At 36.7% G+C, this 13,854-nt stretch overlaps 1 pseudogene; it reads left to right on the forward strand.

Moving 5' to 3' along the window:
* Positions 1–3,836: 3,836 nt before the first annotated feature.
* Positions 3,837–4,776, forward strand: LOC105744626 (olfactory receptor 51B2-like; annotated as a pseudogene).
* The last annotated feature ends 9,078 nt before the right edge of the window (positions 4,777–13,854 follow it).

Below are 13,854 nucleotides of genomic sequence, written 5' to 3' on the forward strand. Positions count from 1 at the left end.
TAACACCCTGCAAAGAGGCAGGAAAATGTGGGGCAATATATAGGGTCCCAGAACAAAGACATTTCATAACATGTCTTTTTGAATGGGGACTGGTGATTTTATTGTAGGAAGGAATTGTATAGCCTGTAGAAAATTAGTCTACAATACTGTATGTACATTACCCCTGTGAGGATGTTGGTTACATTTTTAACTTCTGTGTTGGGACATATAGGTGACTGCATATGTTGTAGAATTTGAGAGAGGTTCAATTATTTGCATATAGAGAGGCCAGGACTCAGGAATGATTTTGAGAAGGAAAAATGGTTTATTGACAGCCAGCTGGACTCGGGAGCTTTCTGTTTCAATCCCGAGCCCGGAACAAGATTTTTGAGTCCCTTTTATACAGAGAGGAAAGGCCAAATCGTCCTTTTGTTTCAGTTCTCAGTAGGCTTGAATTAGCATATATATCTTCCACATCTTAGGCAAGCTTTTAGTATGGACCTCAGGCATTTTAGATAAGCTTTTAGCATATTTGGTTTGCATTTCCCCTGAATACTTAAAGTTTATAGACCTTGCATTGTTAAACTGTTTCCTGGGATTGGAGTCCTAGCCATGGTCACCAAGGGCAGGACTGCAGCCTTTTATCACCCCACACCCACAAGTCACAGATAGTTGAGGTTATCTCTGAAGAGACAAAGAGCCTCACCCATAGCCCACATCACATACTGTGGATTGAGTTTTAGTTCAGAAGGGGAAGCCAGGGCTAGGGACCTGCTTGGTCCCACAGGTGAGTCACCATGACACACACATATCTTTATATCAAATCTTCCCTCCTCTTGCTGCTGTTCTCTATGCCCATTTTTCTTTCTCTCCTATCTCCTTGTGTTTCCTTTTGCCATCAGTAACTTGACCAATTCCAAATTTCAGGACAAAACTGTATGTGTGGTCTTACCCCACTAATTTAAGAAGTGAATTTATAGCTGCTGTTTCCTTAAGGCTTGGGGATGACCATTATCTGAGAGCTCCATGTTGTAGATTGAAGTTAGGACTGATTAGTCATGTCTACCTTTGGGGAAAAATAGGAGTTTGGAGGGTCTGCTGGTGACCAAATATACAGGTAGTCGGTGACTCACTGGTCAGTCCTAACTGGAAATTGTTTAGGGCAAGGCAGTACAGGGATCAACCAGCTTACACATTAGTCAGTATTGAGTATTTGTAAGTATTGTAAGCAAGTTGTCATCCTTAGACCAATCGGTATAGTCATCAGCATACCAGTAGGTTAATAATATAAGAAATATACCAGCATCTATATGTTAATAATAAAATAATTAAATTTTCATAAATGATTAGACAATCGGTTTCCAGGAGGACTGATGAGTTAATACAGCATTCAGCAAGGCAAGCAATGACAGTATTGTACTGGGAGTCAATCCTCATTTCCATCAGAAGGAGTTAATCAGAGCTACTAGGTCTGAGAAACTAGCAATAGAACAAGAAAGTCAAATATAATTTGTTAAATTTTGCACTGAAGGCTTCATGATGCAGCTGAAGAAGGCAATTTGAATTATAAGATTGCAAGAAATCAAGAAGTATGAAGAAATGATAAGGAAGAAGTAAGAAAATAATAAAATAGAAAGGAGATGATACCCAGCTGACCCCTAGGTGTATAGAGAAACAAGGCAGAAATCCCAGAGCTGCCCAGCAAAGCCCAGTGTAGATTAGTTGATCCCCTCAGATGAGTGAAAAATAAATGTGTAATGTTGTAAACCACTGAAGTTCTATAGGGCTTTGTTCTGTGGAACTTCTGTGGCAATATAAACATGAGAAATAACATACATAAACTCTCTAAATATTCATTTATTTTTAGTAAAATATGGATAATAATCCCTATTTATTAATTTTCTATTGCTATGTAACAAATTACCACAAGCCGTGCTGCTTAAAACAACAGCTGTTTATTATATCACAGTCTGTACATCAGAAATCTGGTATGCTTGACTGGGTTCTCTTCTTAGTGTGTCACAAGGCAAAATTAGGATGATGCTTGATTCAGGCACTTACCTGGAGACTCTGGGGGAGAATCTGCTTCTGGTAGCATTGAGGGTGCTCACAGTATCCTGATGCTCATGGCTGCCAGCTTGAAGTACCTGTTTCCTGGCTGGCTGTCAGCTAGGACTGCTCTCTGCTCCCAGACACCACCTGTGTTCCTTCTCAGGTAGACCTACATCTTCAAACCAACTATAGTCAGTCTACTCCTCCGCAGGCTTCAGATCCCATTGACTTCTGATACTAGTTTGTAAAAGCTCTCCGGTTTTAAGATTAGATTAGGCCCACCCTTATAATCTCCATTTTGATTAATTCCATGTCAATAGAGAGATTAGATCTGTATAATCACAAGTTTGATACTCATAATACTGGGGAATACAACAGAAAATATTTTGGGGAGGGAATTTTTAAATTCTGCCTACCGTTCCTATCAAAAAGTAGTGAATGAGAAAAGAGAATTTATTTTCTAACATCTGTGCTATTTTTACTGTATGTATAAAATGTTTACTTATAACAAGTTCCTTGACGGGCTATGGAAAGGAACTGGATTAAAAACTGAGCTTCAAGTTGTCTAAATTGTTAAGAGAAACAAAGGGCTGATAATTGAAATTGAAGAGGAACATCCATTTAAAAGAAAGTTGTGAAAGAGACATATATTGCTCACTAATATTTATTTTGCAAATACTATGTTCTTGGAATTCTATATCTATTGTCACTTTAATTCTCATATTAGGCTGTTAATGCCAATCAAGTATTTAATATGCATCAACTCCATTAGATTGTAAGAATAAGATTTCAGAGACACTGTTCTCTTTACAACCACATTTACTGCATTTAGTACAAATTCATGAGATTTTAAGAAGAGGTGCAAACTGAAAAAAGGATAAGTATGGGACTCCAAGAGCCCTTGGGTTCTAGGGGATTCATACTGCATTTATTCATACAAAATATTATAATATGAGTTTCAATTTAATTAGAGAAATTATAATAGTACAGCACAAATACAACTATTTTTTTTTCTTTTTCACCCACAACATTATGAGGTTTGCATCTTTAATGCTCAATCCAGTTTTTCATTTACGTAGGTGTTCAATACAGACATAGAGAATCAATGAATGCATGATGTAATGGTGGATCCAAAATGAAAGCACTGCCTCCTTTCCTTCATTATAAAATATGTTCACAGTAGAGAGGAGAAAAACTAAAGGGCTAATGCTGAAGAAAAATGTGAGAGAAATCAAGACCAATGAGGAACAAGGACAAAGGGTTTTCAATTTTATGTGAGTTTGAGTGATATATTTGGGGAAGCTTTAGCAGAGAATTCTGCCCATGACAATGAGAAATTAGAAAATATTGTATCTGGAAAACTGGTTGAGAAATTCATCTATAATGAGGGGAGAAGTAAATTGGGAACAATTCTATACAGAAGCTCTGCGATATCTTCTTTTTAAAATGATTTGGTAAAACTAATTATCACAGTCTATTGTTGTGCAAGCTAATTCTGTAGCCTCTGGTTAGACTGAGTTGAGATCAATGTAAGTGTAAACTGCACAATAAATTTTGAAGAACTAGTGTGACAAAAAATATAAAATATATCATTAACAGTTTAATACCGATCAAGATTTAAATAATACTTAGGATATAGTGAGTTAAAGAAAATATATTATTAAAATTTTTTGTTTCCTTTTTGTGTTTACTTTTATTAATGTGGAAACTAGAAAATTTTAAATTACATATTTGACTCAAATTATAAATCTACTAGGTAGTGCTAATCTAAAGAGAGCTTTTTTATTTCTTCTCAGAAATCCACCATGTGGTCCAATATCAGTGTTGCCCATTTCTACTGACAAGTTTTCCAGGTCTGGAAATAATCCGTCCTTGAATTTCTGTCTCCTACTTTGTCATTTATATCTCCATACTCTTTGGCAATGGCATCCTCCTTTTCAGAGAAGACGACACTCTTCATGAACCCATGTAGTACTTTCTAACTATATTGGCAGCCACAGATCTTGGAGTGACTTTGACAATGATGCCAACTGTACTTGGTGTCCTGTGGCTGGATCATAGCGGTATCAGCCATGGGGCCTTCTTCTTCGAGGCCTGTCTGATTCACTCACTCTCTCTATTGTGGAATCTGGAATCCTTCTTGGCATGCCCTATTTCCATTTTATTGCCATCAGTGCTCCCTTAAAATATACTTACATTCTTATCAATGTTAAAGAGGTGAAGATAGGTCTGGAAATTATAATGAGAGGATTTATGTTCACCATGCCCATAATCATCAAACCCTTTGTGTTCCCTTACTGAAAATCCCATGTCCTTTCCCATGTTTTCTGCTTGCACCAGGATGTGATCAAAATGCCCTGTGCTGACATTACCTTCAATAGACACTATCCTATAGCCCTAGTCCCTTTAACTGGTTTCTTGAACTTTATACTGATCCTTATCTCTTACATCATAATCCTTAAGATTGTTATGGGAATTACCTCATGTAAGGAACAAGCCACGACCCCAAATACCTGTGTCTATCATGTTAAATATATTCTGGTTATTTATGTCACTGTGACTGGACTGACTTTTATTCATCACTTTGGGAAATATGTGATATATGTAGCTAATATTATTACGAGATATGTATTCTTCCTCTTTTCTCCATTTATGAATCAAATCTTCTGTATTGTTAAGACCAAGCCAATCCAAAATGTTATCGACCATTTCCTTTCTTTCATAGAATTTGAGCCTGACATATGAATCCAGGGGTCTCTCCATTACAGAGTACGTTTTCTAAACAGACGTACTTTGCAATGCTGATGTGGCTCAGAACTGCAAGAAATTACATTCATGTTACTTAAAAGACATAGATTCATTACTCAGGTTCTCAGCTTCCCTACCCTCCATCTTCAAGCACATTTATCTTAGTTCTGTCGCTCTATTTCCAGTAAAATATGTACTTTATTATGTCATTTTCTACATTGGAAGAGTCACTTCCCTTTACAGATACCTGAGGCCAATGATACATGAAATGGTTGTAGTCTGTAGAAACAGAGGAGATATAGATAGCTTGCCAGAGTTCCCAAGCACTGTTTGCAGAACAATTCAATAATTTGTGTGAGCCTGACAGTGTCTCAGAGGGGATGAAGCATCATAGACCACCGCATACATGATGCCACATAACCCTAGAATGAATAAAAAGTAGGTAAGCATAAGAGATTAAAAAAAGCACAATTTTAAACAAACCATAGATCAAAGAAGAAATTGCAAAAGAATTCAGCAAATACCTTGAAATAAATAAAAATGAGAACACAACAAATAAAAACCTATGGGGGAAATGGACTTAGCCCAGTGGTTAGGGCATCCGTCTACCACATGGGGGTCCATGGTTCAAACCCTGGGCCTCCTTGACCCATGTGGAGCTGGCCCATGCGCAGTGCTGATGCATGCAAGGAGTGCCAAGCCACGCAGGGGTGTCCCCCGTGTAGGGGAGCCCCAGCGCAAGGAGTGTGCCCCATAAGGAGAGCCACCCAGTGTGAAAGAAAGTGCAGCTGCCTAAGAATGGCGCCACCCACACAGAGAGCTGACACAAGGCAACAAAAAGAGACACAGATTCCTGTGCCACTGACAACAGAAGTGGACAAAGAAACAAGACGCAGCAAATAGACACAGAGAACAGACAACCGGGGTGGGGGAGGGGAGAGGAGAGAAATAAATAAATAAAAATCTTTAAAAAAAAAAAAACCTATGGGACATCAAAAAGGCAGTTTTGAGGTAGAAAATTATAGCCTCCAATGCTTACATTAAAAAAGAAAAAAGAGCTAAAATTGATGACCCAACTGTATACCTAGGGAAATAGATAACAGTAAACTAATACCAAACAAAGCTAAGGAAAGAAATAGTAAAGATAAGAGCAGAATAAATGAAATCAAGAACAAAAATAAAGTAATAGAACCAACAAAACTAAAAGTTGGTTCTTTGAGAAGACTAATAAAATTAACAAACCCTTAGCTAAACTGACAAAGAAAAAAGAAAGAAGACTCAAATAAATAAAATCAGAAATGAGAGGGAGAACATTACCACTGACCCTGTAAAATAAGAGAGATCATAAGAGGATGCTATGAACAACTGTATGCCAAACAACTAGAAAAACTAGATGAGCTGGGCAAGTTACAAGAACCACATGAAGCATCTACAGTGACTTTAGAATAAATAGAAGAGATCCACAAACTTATCACTAGTGAAGAGATTCAAACAGTCAATAAAAAATGACATCAGAGGGAGTGCCAGGGGAGCTCTATCCCATTCCCCAGTGGAACAGCAACAATCCCCCAAGTGGAAGGGCAAAGACCAGTGAAGAAGGATGGTCCACTGATGAGCTCTTGATACTGATGACTATGCTTATGAGCCTGTGCACCTGAAATATGAACTAGGCCTAGAGCTGCAGGGTGCCTAAGAGTTACCTCCAGAGAGGCTCCATATGTTGCTCAAATGTGGCCATTCTCTAAGCAAAACTCAGCATGGGACATGACTCTTGGAGATGAGTCTCCCTGGTGCCAAGGGATTACTACCAAGCACTAGCTGATGATATAACTAGAAAAAGACCTTGAATAAAGGCTGGCAGAATACCTCAGCCTATATGTAATATCAGGTGTTAAAAACAGCTTTTTGACCTCGAATAAAAGGGGGATATGGAAAGGACAAATGTGTTTATTTTTATTTTTATTTATTTTTTATTGTGATATTCATTTTATTGCAGGGGTCTGGAACCAAATATCTCCTAGGTATGCCTGTGATACCTAATTTTTTTTTAAATTAGCAATACTTTTATGTTGACAGACACATGAAAATAGATTGGCTGCTTATCTGATCCTCCATAGCAATTCATAAATATAAATACCAGATCAATATCTAACCACCAAGGGAAAAATATATACTGCTACATCAGCTGATTTTTTTTCCTCTTTGAATTTAATGATTTTACATTTTAAAAATTAGGCAGTCATTTTACATTTAAAGAATAGAAATCTTAAAAAGAAAAATACAAAAAGTGAAAGGATTTTAACCTAATTTACACTTCATTTTGCTATAGTTTTTAACTACAATTCATCTCATCCCATCTTCTTCCAGTGTGAAAATGCCTTTACAGCACCCATTACAATCATAAAACTAAATTTAAGGAAGTACAATGTTAACAGTGGCCCTCAGAGGAAACTGATTGATCTTCTCTTAAAAACTTTATGACATGTAAGCATTACATAATAATGCTACTTAACCATATGAGAACATTTTGTTACAAGAATCATCACCAAAGTTTTCTGGAAATAATTCCATATAAGAATTAAATATTTAAAAGATGAAATTGTTCCTTTATTTTATCTTTAGCAAGTTCTTTTCTTTTTCATTGTTAAAAAAACACTTTTTTTTTAAGCAAAAGCTGTTAGAGTAGAGCCTAGATAGCTAAAACTGTACTCTTGAGATCAAACTTACAGATAAGTCTTTTGCAAGTAGTGCTCAATAAAATATCCTCCCTCTCATTCCCCTGCCCCAAATCTTGTATTGTTTCTTAAAAACTTTGGTCAAGAGTAGAAATATATCCAGGCAGATGTATATGTCATACAATAGCAAGAGCAGTAGAGCCCAACTAATGACTTTGGGTTTTAAAAATAGAATGCAATTAAAATGTACTTAAAGTTACATTAAGAAAGCTTTCATAGGGTAATATTGAAATGGTCACAAAAGTTAAGAAAATACTGATACCAAAGTACAAATGACTACAATGTTAAAATAGACAAAATACAAGAGCTCTTTTAAAATTAAAAATAAAGGACACACACATGAGTCAGGATTATTTTCCTGGTCTACTCATGATTTTTAGTCTTTATATTCACAAGGTTGTTTATGTTGACATCTACATTAAGGCTTCTTATGACATCTGATGAAGTCTCATTCCATCTTCGAAGGGTAGTTTCTTCCTTAGGAACCTCTGGATCCCAGTCACATCTTGGTCATTGAACAAGTTTAAAGTAGTGCAATATTGCCATGATGTGCTGAGGCATGAAGATGTATCCTGTATACAATGCCATCCCCACAATGGACACCAGCATGGAATTGAACACAGTCCGCTCCCAAGGCTCCAGCATGTAGAGCGCCGTGACCAGCAGGTATTGGTATTAGAACCATGACATCTGCTTCCAGGCCCGCACCAGCTCCATCCCGCCAGGTGCCACCCCTGACGCAGCCCACAAATGTGTTTATATGGCTATGAGTCTCCAAAAAGAGTCAGGAGATCATCAGAGGGGTCACGCTTATGCACACCTCAGCAGGGTCCCAGAGATAACCAAAGTAGATACAAGCCCAGGTACTGGTTCTCCTAAAGACTCCAGAGACCCACAGGTTCTATGGTCATGGCAGAGGCTCTGGAATTCAATGCCATGTCAGCTGGCCCTACTTTGGAATTTGTGTTCCTGAGTGTGATGGAGTAGGAATCAGATGTGACCTTTCTACACATGCCTCTCCTGTCACTTTTACTGGACCTGTGGTTGGCACTGGTGTTGGTGTATTATCAGAAGACCTGAATCTCTGGACTGCCCATGTGACAGTCAGGCCCTGAGCCTCAGCAGACTTGCACTCTTACCTTCTGGTTTATTGAACTTACCCCGGCCAGCTAACAGGGAGGTGAAGATCAACCAGCACACCAGGGAGCCAAGAGTGCCTACAACTGCAAGCAGGAGAATTGCATCCATCATCCATATGTAATCTAAGCCCCCTCTCAATATAGAGATGGAGTGGACATAACCATCCTAGGGTCCATAGGATGGAGAGTATGGACTAGAGTGGACTTATATTCTACTATGGAACGAATGTGACTAGTGATGGAAGAAATTGTAGCACTGATGTGGAGAAAATGGTCACAGTAGCTGCTGAGGGTAGGGAGAGGGAAGAAGAGATATGATGTGAGGGCATTTTCAGGACTTGGAGTTGTCCTGGGTGGTACTGCAGGGACAGATGCTGGACACTGTATGTCCTGCCATGGCCCACTGGGTGGACTGGGGGAGAGTGTAAACTACAATATAAACCATTATCCATGTGGGGCAGCAGTGCTCCAAAATGTATTCACCAAATGCAATGAATGTCCCATGATGATGAAAAAGGTTGTTGATGTGGGAGATGTGGGGTAAGGGGGTAAAGGGTATATGGGGACCTCATATTTTTTGAATGTAACATTTAAAAAAAATATAAAGAGAGAGAGAGAAAAAAAAAAACAAAACTCTTCCTAAAGATGAAAATCCCAGGACCAGATGGCTTATTCAGTATTTTATACTAATTATTCAAAGATGAACTAATACCAATCTTGCTCAAGCTCTTCCAAAATATTTGAACAGGTAAGAATATTACCAAACTCATTCTATGAAGCCATAATCATTCTAACACCAAAAGCAGATAAAGATGCTACCATCGAAGAAAATTGCAGACCAATATCTCTAATGAAAATTGATGTGAAAGGTTCTCCACAAATTACTGCAAACAGAATCCAAAAGCACATTAAGAGAATTATATACCATGAACAAGTAGATTTTATCCTAGGTATGCAAGGGTGGTAGAGCACAGGAAAATCAATTAATATCATCAACCACATTGTTAAGTTGAAGAAGAGAAATCGCATGATCCTCTTGTTTGATGCAGAAAAGGCATTTGGAAAAATACAACTCGTTTCTTGATAAAAAACACTCCAGAAATAGGAATAGAAGGAAGTTTTCTCAATATGGTAAAGTGCATATATGAAAAACCTACAGCTAACACTGTACTTAACAGTAAAGACTGAAAGCTTTTTTGCTAAACTCAAAAACAAGACAAGAATGCCTACTGTCACCATTATTATTCAATATTATCCTAGAAGTTCTTGCTAGAGCAATTAGTCTAGACAAAGAAATAAGTCACCCAAATAGGAAAGGAAGAAGTAAAACTTTCACTATTCCTGATGAAATTATCCTATACCTAGAAAATCCTGAAAAATCCATGTCAAAACTACTAGAATTAATAGACAAACTAAGCGAAGTGGAGGGATACAAGGTAACTATGCAAAAATCAATAGTAATTCTTTGCACTACTAATATGCAATCTGGGGCAGAAATCAGAAAAAAAAAATCCGTTTATAATAGTGTCTAAAACAATCACATTTTTAGTAATAAACTTAACCAAGGACATAAAGGATCTGTATTCAGAAAACTATAAAACTTTGCTAAAAAATACCAAGAAAGACTTAAATAAATGGAAGAACTGTCGATGCTCATTGGTTAGAAGACTAAATATCGTGAAGATGCCAAATCTGGTGGCGGACTTGGCCCAGTGGTTAGGGCATCCATCTATGACATGGAAGGTCCGTAGTTCAAACCCTGGGCCTCCTTGACCCTTGTGGAGCTGGCCCACGTGCAGTGCTGATGCACACAAGGAGTGCCATGCAGGGGTGTCCCCCACATAGGGGAGCCCCACGGCAAGGAGTGCACCCGTAAGGAGAGCCGCCCAGCGCAAAAGAAAGTGCAGCCTGCCCAGGAATGGCACCACCCACATGGAGAGCTGACACAGCAAGATGATGCAACAAAAAGAAAACACAGATTCCCATGTTGCTGACAACAGAAGCGGACAAAGAAGAAGATGCAGCAAATAGGCACAGAGAACAGACACCTGGAGTGGGTGAGGGTGGGGGGAGGAAGGGAGAGAAATGAATAAATAAATAAATCTTTAAAAAAAAAGATGTCAAATCTACCCAGACTTATTTACAGATTCAACACAATCCCAATAAAAATCACAACAGCCTTTTTTAAAGAAATCCAAAAGCCAATAATCAAATTTATTTGGAAGGGCAAGGGGCCCCAAATAGCCAAAAAGATCTTTAAAAAGAAGAATGAATTTGGAGGACTCCCGTTTCCTGACTTTAAATCATATTATTTAGCTACAGTGCTAAAAATGGCATGGTACTATCATTGGGACAGAGATTGACTAATGGAATTGAATCTAGAACTCAGAAATTGACCCTCACATCTACAGTCAAGTGATTTTTGACAAATCTATTAAGTCCATCCAGCAGGGCCAGAACAGTCTATTCAACAAACGGTACTGGGAGAATTGAATAACCATATCGAAAATAAAGAAAGAAGATCCCTATCTCACAACTTCCACAAAAATGAACTCAAAATGGATCAAGGACTTAAACATAAAAACAATAACTTTAAATCTCTTAGAAAAAAACGTAGGAAAACATCTTCAAGATCTTGTAGTAGGCAATAGTTTTTTAAACCTTACCCCCAAAGCATGAGCAACAACAACAACAACAATAAAAAACAGAGACATGGCACCTTCTCAAAATTTAACACTTTTGTGCCTCAAAGGACATTGTCAAAGGGTGAAAAGGCAGCTGAATCAATGGGAGAAAATATTTGTCAATCACGTATCTGATAAGGCTTTAATATACATAATATATAAGGAGGTCATACAACTCAGCAATAAAAAGGGAAAGTATCTGATTAAAAAACAGCCAAAAGACTTGAAAAGACAGCTGTCCAAAGAAGAAATAAAAATGGTGAAGAAACACATGAAAACATGTTCAACATCACTAGCAATTAGGAAAGTACAAATCAAAACTACAAAAAGATATCATTTCATACCTATTGGTCTTGCCACCACTAAAAAGTCAGAAAACTGTAAATGATAGAGAAGCTGTGAAGAGATAGAAATGCTTATTTTTTGTTGTTGGGAATGTAGAATGGTACAGCCCCCATGGAGGACCATTGGGCAGTTCTGAAGAAAGTTCAAACTAGACTTACTGTTCCACCAGGCAATTCCATTGCTAGGTATATACCCTGAAGACCTGAGAGCAGTGACACAAATGGATATCTGCACAATGATGTTCATAGCAGTGTTATTCACAACAGCCAAAAGCTGGAAACAACCCAGGTGTCCATCAACTGATGAATGGGTAAACGAACTGTGGAGCATTCATATGATGGAATATTATTCAACAGTAAGAAGAAATGACATAATGAAGCATGTGACAACATGGATGAACCTGGAGGAAGTTATGTTGAGTGAAGCAAGCCAGATACAAACGGACAAAAAATTGTGTGATTGCACTATTATGAACTAAATATATTAAGTGAAATATAAATATATTATGTGAAATATGAATAGAATTGCATATATAAGACCATTTTTCTTTGAAGCTGAACAAATGTCAGTTACTACTATAAAATGTTAATACCAGACAAGGAAAAGTTATACTCAGTGAAAGAGACCAGACACAGAATAGTATACTTTGTATGATTCCATTAATATGAAATGTGATTTTAAATCAATTTAGATTAGTGTTTATATAGATCTGAGGAAGGAATGCTAAGGGGTGTGGAGTCTTTCTTTTTCATGTAATGAAATTGTTCTCAAATTTTTGAGACAATGAATGCATAACATTGTGATTATACTAAAAGCCATTGATTACATACTTTGGATCAAATAGCCAGAAACACCAGCTACATACAGAGGGGGAAGCATACAGAGATTGAGAGGTGAAGAATTTTCTCATTTGTTTGTCTGTTTTTTGTTTATTTTTATTATTGAAAGAATGAAAATGCTCTAATAATGATTTAAGTGATGAACACTCAACTATGTGATTATACTACATACCACTGCTTGTACACTTTGGATGAATTATATGCATTATTTACATGTATCAATAAAAGAGACTTGTTAAAAAATGTATAAGGCAAAACAGTTGATAAATGCAAGATAATAGAAATATAGTTATCAATCAATGCTTATGAGCATATCATCTTGTTATATTAAAATATGACATTCTAACTTTTGCAATATATGCCTTTTTCAGAAGCCTTCCTGGATCCATGGATAGAGTAAATACTTTTACATAAAGAAAATCCTATTACATTTTAAAAGGCTAAAATGATAATCATTTTCATACTTTTCATACAATAAATTTATTTATGACAAGTTTTTCTTAGAAAATAAAGAAATTTTATTTAAAATAAGCTACTTAGTATAGTATGGTAAAAGGAATGCAAACTTTGAAGAAAAAAAGCAGCTCTATTCCTTCTTCCTTGAATTATAACTTTTGTGATCTTGAATAAGTCAGTTATATCATTTATCAACTAGGAATAATATTATGCCTTTTGAAAGAATCTTGCAAGAATTTTAGTATGAATACATTGCTGGTTGTACTTGTGTATTCTATTAATTATATTAATATTATCATCATTGAAAAAGATGAAGACCTCAATATTTTGACCTGATAACACTCAAAAAGTTAAGTGGGAAAAGTACTCAACACGTGGGGGATTGATAATTGTCTTATAATTTTTCATATACTGAAATATACAGCTGATAATTTTAAAGTGTTTTAAATAGCCATAATTTTAAAGTGTTTTAAATAGCCTTTGGAAATTCTTATACTCTTTAGGCTTTCTCCCTTAGTTACTCCCAATATATCTTTTCCTACAACTTTGGGATCAGAGTCACCTGATCTTTTCATTTTGATTCCTTACTCTTCATTTACCTTCAAATCCCAGATGGATTTTATTGCTCAGTATTTAGTTACTCTCAAACCATAGTCCTATATTCCTTTGCTAATTGTCAATCTATCCTAGACATTTCATCCTTCTATACCGTTCTGAGAATACAACACAAAACAAAATTTTGAATAGACATTTAGATAAATTAACTCATCTAATCCTGACCATAATTCTTATTTGTATAATCACAGCATTCCTTTTATCACTGCTTATCACACCCATTTTCTACATGTGGGAGTTCTGAGTGAGTAAAGATTCAGAA

The sequence above is a fragment of the Dasypus novemcinctus genome, chromosome 10, assembly GCF_030445035.2.
Source record: "Dasypus novemcinctus isolate mDasNov1 chromosome 10, mDasNov1.1.hap2, whole genome shotgun sequence".
Taxonomy (NCBI): Eukaryota; Metazoa; Chordata; class Mammalia; order Cingulata; family Dasypodidae; genus Dasypus; species Dasypus novemcinctus.